Source organism: Dendropsophus ebraccatus, chromosome 8 (genome assembly GCF_027789765.1).
Source record: "Dendropsophus ebraccatus isolate aDenEbr1 chromosome 8, aDenEbr1.pat, whole genome shotgun sequence".
Classification (NCBI taxonomy): Eukaryota; Metazoa; Chordata; class Amphibia; order Anura; family Hylidae; genus Dendropsophus; species Dendropsophus ebraccatus.
In genome coordinates, this window is record NC_091461.1 from 10,728,137 (window position 1) to 10,743,918 (window position 15,782).

The 15,782-nt window shown below is 44.1% G+C and overlaps 1 protein-coding gene across 4 annotated transcripts in view; it reads right to left on the minus strand.

Annotated features, from left to right (window-relative positions):
* DUSP5 (dual specificity phosphatase 5) overlaps nt 1-15,782 on the minus strand; it is a 142,350-nt gene that overhangs the window by 123,569 nt on the left and 2,999 nt on the right. For 2 of the 4 annotated variants that reach the window (XR_011364213.1, XR_011364210.1), the window contains exons 2-3: nt 14,909-15,077; nt 14,751-14,813 (exon numbers count right to left, since the gene is read on the minus strand). The gene's annotated coding sequence lies outside the window, so the exon portion shown is untranslated. Of the gene's footprint in view, nt 1-8,367; nt 8,738-13,719; nt 13,977-14,750; nt 14,814-14,908; nt 15,078-15,782 lie in introns of those variants that run through there. The other 2 variants (XR_011364212.1, XR_011364211.1) reach the window with 2 other exon arrangements.

The following is a 15,782-nucleotide window of genomic DNA, read 5'->3' on the forward strand; positions in this document are numbered from 1 at the left end:
CCCCATATTGCACCTATATACAAGAATATAAGTACTATAATGTGTATCAGATACCTGCACGATGGTACATGGGGCAGTATGGCTTGATCAATTCATACACAAAATTCTGATGTGTTTTTTTTTTTTAGCCTAGGGGCACTAGTATCAGCCATAGGTGTGAGGTGCAGCGCTATTTTTCTTCCCTGAACCGCATAACTACTATAATACTGCTCCCTATACAAGAATATAACTACTATAATACTGATCCCTATATACAGGAATATAACTACTATAATACTGCCTACTATATACAGGAATATAACTACTATAATACTGCTCCTATATACAGGAATATAACTACTATAATACTGCTCCTATATACCGGAATATAACTACTATAATACTGCTCCTATATACAGGAATATATCTACTATAATACTGCTGCTATATACAAGAATATAACTACTATAATACTGCTCCTATATACAAGAATATAACTACTATAATACTGCTCCTATATACAGGAATATAACTACTATAATACTGCTCCTATATACAAGAATATAACTACTATAATACTGCTCCTATATACAGGAATATAACTACTATAATACTGCTCCTATATACAGGAATATAACTACTATAATACTGCTCCTATATACAAGAATATAACTACTATAATACTGCTCCTATATACAGGAATATAACTACTATAATACTGCTCCTATATACAGGAATATAACTACTATAATACTGCTCTCTATATACAGGAATAGATCTACTATAATACTGCTCATATATACAAGAATATAACTACTATAATACTGCCCCTATATACAAGAATATAACTACTAATATACTGCTCCTATATACAAGAATATAACTACTATAATACTGCTCCTATATACAGGAATATAACTACTATAATACTGCTCCTATATACAGGAATATAACTACTATAATACTGCTCCTATATACAAGAATATAACTACTATAATACTGCTCCTATATACAGGAATATAACTACTATAATACTGCTCCTATATACAGGAATATAACTACTATAATACTGCTCCTATACACAGGAATATAACTACTATAATACTGCTCCTATATACAAGAATATAACTACTATAATACTGCTCCCTATATACAGGAATATAACTACTATAATACTGCCCCTATATACAAGAATATAACTACGAATATACTGCCCCCTATATACAAGAATATAACTACTATAATACTGCTCCTATATACAGGAATATAACTTCTATAATATTGCTCCTATATACAAGAATTTAACTTCTATAATACTGCTCCAATATACTAACATTTCATAGAATATTTTGATGGCCGGAGTGACTGCTTTGTATCTTTTTTTAGCAGGAGAGATCAGCAGCAGTTCAGGAACATTCACTCCGGGGTGGTTACACATAGTTTAGACATGAAGGTACAGTATACAGTCACTTGAACACACAGTTCTCACTCATCTACACAAAAGAGATGTCTCATGTCACAGGTATGTCGATATGTAAGCAACGTACCGGCAATGTGTCAGGGATCGGTAAGTTTTAGTGTTCTGTGTCATCCTGACAAGATAGGATTTGTACATACGTTTCGATTTATTGGAAGCAGATCACCTGTTACCTGTGAGTTTCCACAGGTATCAGGTAAAATATTCTCTTATTTTGTGCTCATATTTAGATACAAAGATGACGCTCAGACGTTTTGCAGCATTGTGTTGCATGCTTTTAAGGTTGTGCTGTCGCCACAACCATCTAGCCCCTGCCTGACTCCATGACGCCATGCTCATTATAGCTATACTCTACGTCAGGGATGGGGAACCTTTGGCCCTCCAGCTTTTGCAAAAATACAATTCCCATCATGATAGGAATTGTAGTTTTGTAACAGCCCGGGGGGCGAGGGTTGCCCATCCCTGCCCTATGTGTTGTGTGATCTTACGTTAAGTTGGTCATACACATTGGATATGTGTTGGCTGAACCAGTAAGACTAGATGGCTATTTAAGGTGTTTGATCTACTTTTGCTTTTAGGGAAGATAAGCCGCTGCCAAAGGAGTCTGGCAGCGGCTCTTTTCCCATTTAGAATACATGCCCGCTAGCCAAGCCGAGGGAATGAGAAGGACTGTTGACGGCTGAACATTGCACGGCCAGCCTTAGGCCACTCTTCTTCAGAGGAATAGAAGCCAAGACAGAAAGAATGGTGTATGGTTGGCTGTGTGTCAGAAAGTTGTCACCCAAACTGTTGCTGGTGTCTTTTCTCTGCCGTTGGGAGTCAAGAGTAAAGAGGCCGCCATACACAGTATATGAAGGTATATGGCCACCTTTACCCAAGGCTATGAGATCAGACTACAAAGGGTTTGTTTTGTAGTCTGTAACCATGGAGACACTTAATACACAAAATAGTAAGAGGTTTATAATGAAGAATATTTGCAATGTTGCTTTGATATTTTATATTGGTTGTAAAAGTCTAGTTAGCGGGTTAGTCCACCCCCCAAAGAAACTCTTTAAAATCAACTGCTGCCAGAGTCTTCTAGTACTTATCAGCTGCTGTATGTCCTGAAAGTAGTATTCTTTACAGTCTGGAGAGCAGGAGGGGTTTTCTATGGTAATGCTCTGGACAGTTCCTGACATGGACAGAGGTGGCAGCAGAGAGCACTGTGTCAGACTAGAAAGAATACACCACTTCCTGCAGGACATACAGAAGCTGATAAGTACTGGAGAATTTTTAATAGAAGTAAATTACAAATCTCTGGAACTTTGTTGCATTAGTTGATTTAACAGTAATATTTTTTTTGAACTACCCCTTTAACCATGAACCTGCATGTGTGATAAAATATTCTCCCGGTAAATACCCCACTACCCCAGCACCCAGTGATCCCAGCGCTGCAGCAAATAACTGGCCTGCCACAATATAAACTAGCACAGTAATAGGGCTATTAAAATAACTTTTGTAAATCAGACAACTCCTTTAAGGCCGATATTACATTGGTCATTTCTGGGTTAAATCCACTGACTGATCTCCAGGCATGAAATGGTTAAAAACTTGTATTATATAATCTCTTTCTGGCTGCTTGCATTGCCCCACATACCCCGTGTTATTACACAGCGGTAATTGCTAGTTTTGCAGGCTGGCAGCGGGCTGCTTTGCTATAGCATTTCCATCTTCCCCACTGAGCTCAATTATTACAGTCAGCTCCTTCAGAGCGTGTCAGCGGATGGGGAAGCCACGTCATGGAATGTATAGATCTCCACCGAGGAAAGTGCTGGCATTGTCCTCCCCTGAATAGACGAGCGGCCACACCAAGGTGACCATGAGACCGCGTCCCTGTCACACACGTGTCCTGACAATAGATGGGGGTGTCAGACGCTGCAGGCCGGGGGGGGGGGGGCACACAGCAGAGCAGGTGTAGCTACGGTCAGGTGGACACCCTAATAACTACCAGCACCTCACCATACACACCGTTTCACTTACACAGCGTTTTTGTTTCTTCTTCGATACACGGTTATTTCCTTTTTGCAGTGACATAGCTGTATGTTCTCATCCGTACCCTTCAAGCTCACCGCAGGTTAGGGGCCCGGTTGCAGTTGCATCCACTGCGACCCCTATTGCCGTTACCATTCATTTTTCCCTTTTCACAGCCACTAGGTGCTGTGTTAAAGGAGAAGTCCAACAGAAGTACAGGCTGGAGGGGGCAGGAAAAAAATAAACAGCTAAACTCACCCGTCCTCAGCCTACGATGCGCCACTCCCAGGTCCCGGTCCCATCAACCGGTGGCTTGCAGCTCTGCTAACTACAACTTCATGTTCCTGGTTGAGTGATTACCTGTCCAGCCAATCAGTGACCATGGTGATCGCTCAGCCAGCCGTGACGTTTCAGCTGAAGAAGCCGGGTACATGATGGACCAAAGTGGAATCTGTTTGTAGAGAACATCTCTCATCAGCTCTGGAGGACTTCTCCACTGGTGTTATGGACACTGTGTAATACTTCACTTCCCCTGTGGTGGAGCTGCAGGAAAACTGAACACTTACTGGCAGGTTTCTCCACTGGTCACTAGTGGTCCCAGCAGGGGGATGATTTGTGATCTTTTTATTGTCAAAGGAAGCATTGTCCACTGTGGGGAACCCTTTTACATAACATTCATCAGATCTATTGCATTATAGCCCATACTGACAACCAGATTCCCACAATCCTACAGAGCATAAATTAGATCACTATAGAGAGGCTTGTGTTCTTCTTCTTAGCCATTTACTGAGCGATGGGCACTGGTACCTCCTTTTATAATGGAGTATTTGTTTTACAGCATAAACAACATATAATAGACGCTGCGTTCTGGATCAAAACAGACATCACATAATAGTACCAGATGTTCTTTTCTAACCCAGTGGCTTATGTGACCAAGCGTGACCACTCTCAGGAGACTTCTATGAGGTCACAGCTTCAGTATATGCTCCACATCCATTTTGACCAAAAGTAACACTTAAACTTTACACTGAGTAAAGGCCTGAGCACGTCTACTTAGCATCTTATATGGCGTATGCAATTTCCTAATAGATGTGTCAAAGGGCAAGAAGGACAGGCCACAACAAGATGGATGAATGAAGGCATAAAAAAGCCTTAAAGGGGTACTCCAGCGAAAATCTTTTTCTTTCCAATCAACTGGTTTCACAAAGTTATATAGATGTGTAATTTACCTCTATTTAAAAACCTTAAGACTTCCCACACTTATAAATTGCTGTATGTCCTGCGAGAAGTGTTGTATTCTTTCCAGGCTTACACAGTGCTCTCTGCTGCCACCTCTGTCCATGTCAGGAACTGTCCAGAGCAGGAGAGGTTTTCTACGGGGATTTGCTGCTACTCTGGACAGTTCCTGACATGGACAGAGGTGGCAGCAGAGAGCACTGTGTCAGACTGGAAAGAATACACTACTTCCCACAGGGCATACAGCTGCTGCTAAGCATACCTCCCAACCGTCCCGTTTTCGGCGGGACAGTCCCGATTTCGGGGTCATGTCCCGCCGTCCCGGAACGGGCCCCAAGTGTCCCGCTTCCCAAAACACAGCTGGCCCTTTAACTACGAGTGCTCCTGGTGAGCGCTGGCAGATGCGGGGCTGTGATTGGCTGGCTCCTGTGACCGGAAGCTGCATCCTGCCTCCGGCCACAAGAGTGCGGGAGATACAAACTCCCTCTGATGAGTCTGTTCCCGGCCTCAGGAGTGTATCAGCCGGCTGGGGAACTACTCCCTGCTCCCGCCCACCAGAAGACCGCGAAGGAGGGAGAAGAGGAGCAGCTGCTGCTGCACGGCCCGGTATAAGGGGATGGGGGGTGTTAATGAGGCCGAGCAGGAGGCAGTTTACAGGGAAGGGGTTAAGTTACCTTTGGAGTCAGCACATCCCCCACCTTCCGTGCTGAGCACCCAGAGCACTGTACCTGGCTCAGCAGAGAAGGGGGGAGGGGAGGATGGGAGTGACTTAACCCCTTCCCTGCTGTGCACTGAGGTTAGCTGTCTGCTATCATGTCTGTCAGCCAGCTGCTGACGCTACCAGGCACTGCCAGGAGGGAAGGAGTTAAGTGTGATGAATGAGGCTTCTCTGCCTGACCAGCCTGGACCGCAGACAGTGACCTGGAGGGACTGTGGAAGAAGTGCTCATTATCTGTGTGTTGTCTGATGTCCCCTAAAGTCACTATAAGGAAAGCCCCTTCTCTAGGGGGAGTAATCAGATGACTTCTAATACTACTACTCCCAGCAGGCTGCTGCATGAGGCTGAGGAGGCAGAGCCACAACTTAACTCTACATAGTAGCTAAAACTCATCCTGGCAGTCCAGAGGGTACAGAGAGATGATAGAGAATCACTCCTGATGATAGAGAATCACTCCTGATGATAGAGAATCCCTCCTGATAATAGAGAATCCCTCCTGATAATAGAGAATCCCTCCTGATAATAGAGAATCCCTCCTGATAATAGAGAATCCCTCCTGATAATAGAGAATCCCTCCTGATAATAGAGAATCACTCCTGATAATAGAGAATCCCTCCTGATAATAGAGAATCCCTCCTGATAATAGAGAATCACTCCTGATAATAGAGAATCCCTCCTAAAAGAGAGGATATCACCTTTAATACTGTTTCCCCACAATTCTGGTCCATGTATGTAGTTTAATCCATGTCCCTATGTGGTCACCAATAGATGTACAATGTTGCCATGATTGCGCAGCTACTGGTGACCACATATATGTCCATACGCTGTACAAACAACGGCCGTTCCACGTGAACAACTGTTGTTTAACGCTAACTATGGTCAGAAGTAATGAACGTGTTCAATAACTCCAGCCGTAGGTTGTGTTAAACAACGGCCATTCAAGCTGAACGGTTGTTGTTTGTACAGCATATGAACATAGCCTTAAAGTGTAACCATCATCTTTCGCTGGTGGCAGGATACGCTGTCAAAATGCTGCCACCATGCTACAGTACCTGTGAAGGTCCAACAATACCATCAATTGCACTGTATGCAACGACACTGCCGGAAGTATTCCATCTCCGCTGGGCGCATGTACAGGATATCCTGCCACCAGAGAAAGACGATCAGTACACTTTAAGTTTCACAAAGATTTGAAAAATAGGCCTTGGTACTTATGGCCAAAAGTGGGGAGTTAGAGAAGCACTACAGGAATTTTTTTTTCTTGCTTATATAATGCAACTTGGCAATTACTAGAGGTACTTTAGTTATCATGCTATGCAGTTAGTCTACAGTAGCGGCATTAAAGTGACTGTACCCCCTGGCCCAGGCTGAAGCACTGGAGGCGGCCGACCCATCCTTAGTGGGGGGAAACCCCCGCCCCTCTATGATAGGGTTCCAATGATACTAATGCAGTCACGTCATGGAGGGGCTGGAGTTTTTTCCCACTAGGGTACTATTACACCAACAGATCTGATGACAGATTATCTGCCAAAGATTTGAAGCCAAAGCCAGAAACAGACAATAAACAGAGATTAGGTCATAAAAGAAAGACTGGATTTCTCCTCTTTTCAAATCCACTCCTGGGTTTGGCTTCAAATCTTTGGCAGATAATCTGTCGTCAGATCTGTTGGTGTAATAGTACCCTAAGGGTGGGTCAGCCCGCCTCCAATGCTTCAGCCTGGGCCTTGTGGTACAGTCACTTTAAGTTATTGTATGGTGGCATTATTTAGTCATATATGTTGGTGATATTTAGATCTTTTGCTAATAGCGATAATTGGCGTGTTCACAACGGGCGTATTGAGACCTAGGGCAGCCCAAGCTGTAAATACAGCCCTGGTGATCAGCAGTGTATTATATACTTATCTTCCTCCTGAGTGAGTATATATCTCTCCATGCTATGTAGGCAGCAGTGTATTATATACTTATTATCCTCCTGTATGAGTGTGTATATATCTCCCCATTCTGTGTAGGTATACAGCAGTGTATTATATACTTATTATCCCCCTGTATGAGTGTGTATATATTTCCCCATTCTGTGCAGGTATACAGCAGTGTATTATATACTTATTATCCTCCTGTATGAGTGTGTATATATCTCTCCATTCTGTGTAGGTATACAGCAGTGTATTATATACTTCTTATCCTCCTGTATGAGTGTGTATATATCTCTCCATTCTGTGTAGGTATACAGCAGTGTATTATATACTTATTATCCCCCTCCTCTATGAGTGTGTATATATCTCTCCATTCAGTGTAGGGATGTAATCCACAATATGTTATATTCTAAGTTTTATCACTTATTGCCAGCTAAAGTCTTCAGAAATTAAAAAGATTTTTTTTGCGGAGGAAATGAGCCAAAGCCAAGAGTTAGCTCAGAAGTAAAAGAGATATAAGTTAAAGTGCTATACTTACCATCCTGGTCAAACCATTTATTTCTGCAAGAAAACCAATGTGGCACTACAGTGGAAGACGTGATATGGGAGGGTAGGGGCGTGTCTTGGGGATTGGGGGCGTGTCTTAGGGTTAGAGGGCATGTCTTGGGGATAGGGCGTGTCTTTGGGTGGGGTTAGGGGCGTGTCCATGTCCCTCTTTCCTCTCAGCCAAAGTTGGGAGGTATGTGCTAAGTATTGGAAGACTGGAGATTTTTGAATAGAAGTAAATTACAAATCTATATAACTTTCTGCCACCAGCTGATGTGAAGTAAAAAAAATAGTTGGATTTTGCTTTTAAGACCCAACATCAAAATATGAAAAAAAAATGAAATTGTAAAATGCTGGTGAAAAGGTCACCATATATATATTACAATACTCATAACAGTGTGTGTGGGGGGGACAGGACCTTTCCAATCTTGAAAAGTGGTTTTGTCCATAGTTACAGGCTCTCAGATGATAGACCTTACAGCCATGTATACATTAGTGCATTGCACCACCCACCCATATGGGCTCAGAAAGCCTGGGTAGCTTTTACCTGCTTAGAGTCTCAGGTGTACAGCCAATAAGAGCATGATCAAAGACCATGAATTACAGTAATCACATCGACAACAACAGGCCTCTTATCATTAGGGTACAGGAAAAATACAGTGTGTGCCCTGCCGGGGTAATTACAGGGTTAACAAGGAGAGTGGTAAATGTCCTTTCATGTTGTTCTGTACAGTTGTGGGTAGTTGCTTGGCCCCAGGCTTTAGGAGTAGAACGATAACAAGATACAGTGACTCATCTCTCCCCGCTTAGTCACAGCAGGATATGAAGAATACCACATACTGCCCTTGGTCATTTTACCTGAGAACGTACAGACAAATGCAAGGTGAGAAGAAAAGATCCATGGTCCCTGGGAAGTAATATCTACCTGTGTGGGGGCAGGATGACAACTCCATATTCTGCACCAGAGGACCCCAAACTTACTTAGCCAGAGGGCCACATATAACTAAAACAGGAAGTGACTATTACAGGGTAAGGCTGGGTTCACACTATGTATATTTGAGGCTGTATTTGTGAGGCTGTATAGCAACCAAAACCAGGAGTGGATTGAAAACACAGAAAGGCTATGTTCACATAATGTTGTAATTGAGTGGATGGCCGTCATTTAATGGCAAATTTTTGCTGTTATTTTAAAACAACGGCTGTTATATTGAAATAATGGCAGTTATTTACCGTTATATGACGGCCATCCACTCAATTTCAACATTGTGTGAACAGATCCTTTCTGTGTTTTCAATCCACTCCTGGTTTTGGTTGCTATGAGGACCTGACTTGAGGACCAAATACTGCCTGAAATATACAGTGTGTGAACCCAGCCTAAAAGGTGCAAATGTCCATTAAAGGTGTGAACATCACTGTAAATTATCATTATATTACTGATCCTGTACTGATCCTGAGTTACATCCTATATTATACTCCAGAGCTGCACTCACTATTCTGCTGGTGGGGTCACTGTGTACATACATTATATTACTGATCCTGTACTGATCCTGAGTTACATCCTATATTATACTCCAGAGCTGCACTCACTATTCTGCTGGTGGGGTCACTGTGTACATACATTATATTACTGATCCTGAGTTACATCCTATATTATACTCCAGAGCTGCACTCACTATTCTGCTGGTTGGGTCACTGTGTACATACATTACTATAAAGGAGAGGAACATTTATAAAGGGGGGAAGAGAGGGGCCATCTATTAAGGGGGGGGGGGGGGAGAGGGGGTCCATGTATAAGAGGGGGGGAGAAGGGGACATGTATATGGGGGGGGAGGGAGAAGGGGACATGTATAAGGGGGGGAAGAGGGGACCATCTATAAAGGGGGGAAGAGAGGGGCCATCTATTAAGGGGGGGAGAGGGGGTCCATGTATAAGGGGGGAGAGAGGGGGTCCATGTATAAGGGGGGGGAGAGAAGGGGACATGTATAGGGGGGGAAGAGGGGACCATCTATTAAGGGGGGGGGGAGAGAGGGGGTCCATGTAGAAGGGGGGGGGAAGAAGGGGACATGTATATGGTGGGGGAGAGAAGGGGACATGTATAAGGGGGGAAGAGGGGACCATCTATAAAGGGGGGAAGAGAGGGGCCATCTATTAAGGGGGGGGGAGGGGTCCATGTATAAGAGGGGAGGGGACATGTATAAGGGTGGGGAGAGAGAAGGGGACATGTATAAGGGGGTGGAGAGGGGACTATCTATAAAGGGGGGAAGAGAGGGGCCATCTATTAAGGGGGGAGAGAGGGGGTCCATGTATAAGGGGGGGGGGGGAGAAGGGGACATGTATAAGGGGGGGGGGAGAAGGGGACATGTATAAGGGGGGGGGGAAAGGGGACCATCTATAAAGGGGGAAAGAGGGGGGCCATCTATTAAGGGGGGAGAGAGGGGGGGTCCATGTATAAGGGGGGGAGAAGGGGACATGTATAATGGGGGGAGAGAGAAGGGGACATGTATAAGGGGGGGAAGAGGGGGCCATCTATAAGGGGGGGAGAGGGGGCCATCTTTAAGGGGGGGAGAAGAGGCCATGTATAGGGGTGGAGAGGGGGCCATTTATAAAGGGGGAAGAGGGGGGCCATTTATAAGAGGGAGGGAGAGGGGGCCATCTATAAGGGGGGGGGAAGAGGGGCCATCTATAAAGGGGGGGAGAGGGGGCCATCTATTAAGGGGAAGGGGGGAGAGAGGGGCCATCTATAAGGGGGGACAACATAGGGGGAGAGGGGGCCATCTATAAGGGGCGGCAACATAGGGGGAGAGGGGGCCATGTATAAGGGGGGCAACATAGGGGGAGAGGGGGCCTATAAGGGGACAACATAGGGGGAAAGGGGGCAATCTACAAGGGGACAACATAGGGGGAGAGGGGCCTATAAGGGGGGGGCAGCATTAGGGGGCATTTATGAGTGGGACAACACAGGGGGCCTTCTATGGGGGGTATGCATAAGGGGACAACATGGGGGGCATCTATATGGGGACAACATGGGGGGACAACATAGGTGGCCATCTATAAGGGGGACAACACAGGGGGGGGCATCTATAAGGGGGCATGTATAAGTGGAAAAACACAGGGGCCATCTATAATGGGGACAACACGGGGCGGGGAGTAGATAATAGGGCATACATAGAGGGGGGCATATACTATAAGGGGGTCACATAGAGTCAGCCTACCCACTAAATGAGGGTGTAAAGGGGCCAATACAGATGTGCAGTTTGTAGATAGATGAGGATGGTGCCAGAGTGAGGAGCCTAATATGTCTGTCTGGCAGGTTCTGTGGATTCGTGGCTCGGAGAAGATCTCATAATGGCCCAGGGCAGATGGAGAAGAAAATGAAAAGGGAAGAAGTCCGATCAGAGAAGACGTCTCCTGTGTGTCACCTGATATAACTGCACTGTAATGTATATGGTGTACAGAACCTGTGTGGAACTGGGTCTACCTCTATATAACTGTATGAGGTGATATTGGTCTTTTTAAAGTGGATTTTATTCAGTAGCAGTGGCAACATTAGTCAGCATTTGGTGGTATTAGTCAGCATGTGGTGGTATTAGTCAGTATGCGGTGACATTTGTCAGTATGTGGTGGTATTAGTCAGTATGCGGTGAGATTTGTCAGTATACGGTGGTATTATTCAGTATGCGGTGAGATTTGTCAGTATGTGGTGGTATTAGTCAGTAAGCGGTGAGATTTGTCAGTATGTGGTGGTATTAGTATATGTGATGGTATTAGTCAGTATGTGGTGGTATTAGTCAGTATATGTGATGGTATTAGTCAGTGTGCAGTGGTATTAGTCAGTATGTGGTGGTATTAATCAGTATGCGGTTGTATTAGTAGGTATGTGGTGGTGGTGTTAAACTCAACACAGTGACCGCGGCCGGAAGCAGTCTGTCTCTGTACACTGTGTAGTGGTAAAAACCTGTAACTGTAGCACCGCGACACAGTACAGAGACAGAAGCTTCTGACCCCATTTACTGTGTTATTATCTGTAATTCCAGTCATGGCCGTGATGATACAACATGTAGCTGTGCTGCACTCACAACATCATCCCATAACTTATCACCGCGCGACGAGTGGGCCTGTGTGCTCGGAAATGCCAGGGCTGATTTTCAGTCCCAGTCCGGCCCTGGGCCCTATTACACAGAGTGATAATCTGCCGAATTAGCCTTGTAATAAAGACAACGATCATTGGTTGATCCTGTCTTTTGGTCCTGACCTAAAGTCATCAGCTGCCGACCGTGCATCGCTATGTGCAAATTATTCAGTACAATAATTGAAGCTTATTTAAAAAAAAAAAAATATATATATATAACAATAATAATTTATAAAGCGACTGCTTCCATAGTGTCCTGGCTTGACACTAACGCCAGGAAGGGGAACACCTGCCACTGCAGGGATCATCCACATATACCCCTACAGGCACGGACACCATACAGGAGCCTTATTGTTAGTTTATTTTGATTGATTTTTTATTTTCCCTGTGTGCCTCGCTTCCTTGATAACCCCAGTACACCTGGCAGAAACGCATCGGAAGGTGGGGGACCTGCACGTTAGGAAGGGAAAGTTAGGGTCTCCTTTACAAAGGGGTAGTTCGGGGTAGGGGCCAGCAGGTCTCTAACACCTGGATGCTGGACTCTCTCTACCCCTGCAAGCTACTCAATAGCAACATCGCTTGAACAAGACATCAGATGGGTGAGATAATACCATGCATCATTTGTTTATTTAACCCCTGATGGTTTTTGATTGCAGTGACGTCATTAGTTTTGGTGGAATTGAGGCCATCCTATGTATATAACTTGTTTGTGTTGTGTCATGTGGGGATTTAAGTTTTAATAGAAATCAGTAAAGGTTAATTTTTAAGTGTATACCCCTTCTAGTTTTTTTGTTTGATTCGCGGAGGTATAGCCCACTAATATTAGCACTATCTGACTAATTTCTGATTGTTTAAAAAATCTTCTGGCCAAAGGAAATAAAACAAGAAAACAGTCCGCCTTTGCCTTGTATATTTTAGTCTTGTTTTGGCCGATCCCATCATTTATTGTTATAACTTCCTGCGGCTCACATAGGGTAATCCAGGCGTCAGGAAACCGGGAAGAAGCAGTTGATTCCAGAGAAAAGGGAACTGCGCAGCGTCCGGGGGCTGGGGCCGGCAATTGCTCTGCTGTTTGGCAGGGTGTATTATTAGACGCCACCCACACAGTGGACGGGGAGGTGGTCTTTGTGTTGTACAGGATGCCTCAAAGGGCCACGCAGGCGCTCGGCTGCACATCTTCCCTCTGTCAATCTGAAGCATGACATTAAATGCAGAGGAGTTTTTCCAGCGAATGCTGGAGACCAGGACGGCGTTCCCACGCTTCTGGCCTCTGCTCAAATCCCTTTCTACATATTAACATGTTCCTAACATCAAATTAGATTCATCCAGGTGTAAGAGAAAAACTCCTGAAATCTGTCATCGGGAGATCCCATGGCCACTACGTACTGTGTCATGACTTAAAGGGGGTTTTCAGGTTCTATATAAATGAAGTTTTAAGGGTTTTTTTCAACTGGCAAAGTTACCCCCTATCCACAGGACTTGGGACCCCATTCCTAAGATTGCAGGGGGGCCATAGCAGTCAGCATCTCCTGCTATGTTAAAAATGGGTCTTGCATGCATACTGCTGCTTCATTTATTCTCTATTGGAGCTGCTGGAGATAGCCAGGTACAGCATCCTCCTCCATTGCATATAGCTATTTCTCATTCTCTGCATTTCAAGTGGTTCGACCAGAGATGGTCTGTTTGCCAGTAGTGCACACACAAGTTAGTTGTCCAGCCAATCACTATCCATGACCTACTTCTTACTACTAAGCCATGTGTATGGAGGAAGGGGTTACTGATGCACTAGGTTTGATATGAACCAATGACAATATTATTGTTGACAATAACAAACTAAAGAGAAGGTTGATTATATTCAGGAGGCAGCATTGTGTACATAGGAATACAGGGGGCAGTTGCCCAGAACCTTATGGCCGTCAGAGATGAGAAGGAAGCCTTGATTTACCCTTCAGGCACAGTGTGAGTCATCTAGAGGAGGCAAACAGGAGTATAGGTCACCGGTACACATTCCAAGCTCTCCCCCCTCCTGCACATAGCAATTGCTGAGCTCCATCCCCACTTCTCTTGTTCCATCTTGGTGTCTCTGTTACTAGAGATGGGCTGAACCTAACAATAGGCAGTGAACAGCAGATTGCAGAGAGGAGGGACGCCTAGTGGCCAAATCTGTATTATGGCTTGAATTGTGGAGTAAGAAGTATTTTTTGGAAAAGGGAGAGATTTATAAATATGCTATGAATCTCAAAGGTGATCACATATAGGGAAGTTGTTTAAAATGACAGTGATCCACATTAGTGTCAATAAGCTCCTGGGTGCCGCAGTCACTCAGTCTACAGTTGCAAGAAGTAAGTGAACCCTTGGGAATTACCTGGATTCCTAAATTGATTACTAATAAAAATGGAATCTGATTTCTTTCAATTCTCCATTATACACAAATACAACATAACTGAAGTAGTAAATGTAAGAGAACCCTTGCTTTTACAGATACTCTGTTAGTCACCTCTACCAAATGTTTCCTGTAGCTGCAAATAGGATTTTTTACAACGTTGTGGAGAAATTCTCAACCAATAATCCCTATTACTATTTCTGGGATGTCTTCCATTCAGCGCCCTCTTCAGGTCAGGCTAATACATTTCATCAGGGTTTAGGTTGGGACTTCCAACCCAACTGGTAATGTGTATGCCATACATAGCAAATATCCCAAACATTAGTACCGAGCTCTTGTACACTTATGACTGGTCTCACCTCACATCTGTGCTGTGGGAAATGCCGCACATGCGGTATAGACTTGTCTGACATATGCAACACCTACAAATGAGGAAACAAGGGGAAAATGTCAGCTGTATTCTTTACATTTAGTCTACATTTACTTCCTAATTCCTACACATTGCTTTGTATCTTACAATTGATCATTTGGCGCCACCAAGTGTCCAAGTTGAATAGACTCAACTATTACTTAAAAGTTTAGGCATTTTCGTAAGTTTCTTTCTTTTGAAGAAGTGTTTATTTGGACCGTCTGCAGGATTTACTTGGTAGCATCTGCAGGACGTGCATACGGCGTCTCATGTTACCCTTAGATAAAATAAAAAATAAAAACAAAGTATAAACAAAGTTATGAAGAACATCAAGAGCCAAATCTGCTCACAAATGTATGGAAAATCTGCAGTATTAAAAAAAATCCACCCCCCTCCCCCCTCTCTAAAATAGCTCTAAAATAGCTGATATAGAACATTTAGCAAATACTTTAGTATGCATGCAATGTAAGCTATGGAGTAACATAGGAATAATGCTTTCTCTGACATCACACTGCCCCCTAGTGTTAGGATTACATAATAACAATCTATAATTTGGTAATAGAATGTAAATGTAAGCAGAGCTTTACAGTAATATTTTCAACATATTGAAACCTGTCGTATGCCTAGTGATGACTGCGTAGCCCCGGAGGTAGCAACTACAAAAAGTAGGGGACTGCACAGCCAAGAATTTTGGGTACTACCATTATGGCATACCAAAAGCAAATGAAACAAAAAACACAGAAAAAGGGGTATGTCATGAACATATAACGCACACCATGAAGTCCAAACAATAAACAAATCTTTATCTAATGCAGTGTTTCCCAACCGGGGGGCCGCAGCACACTGGGGTGCCGGGAGAACCCGCCAGGGGTGACGCGGGATCCCGGAGGAAATTGTGACACTGTCACTTTAAGCATCCCTAGAAGCTGCGGCCGCACAGCTTCTAGAGATCCACAGATCACTTTGATGTTCCGTCTGCACT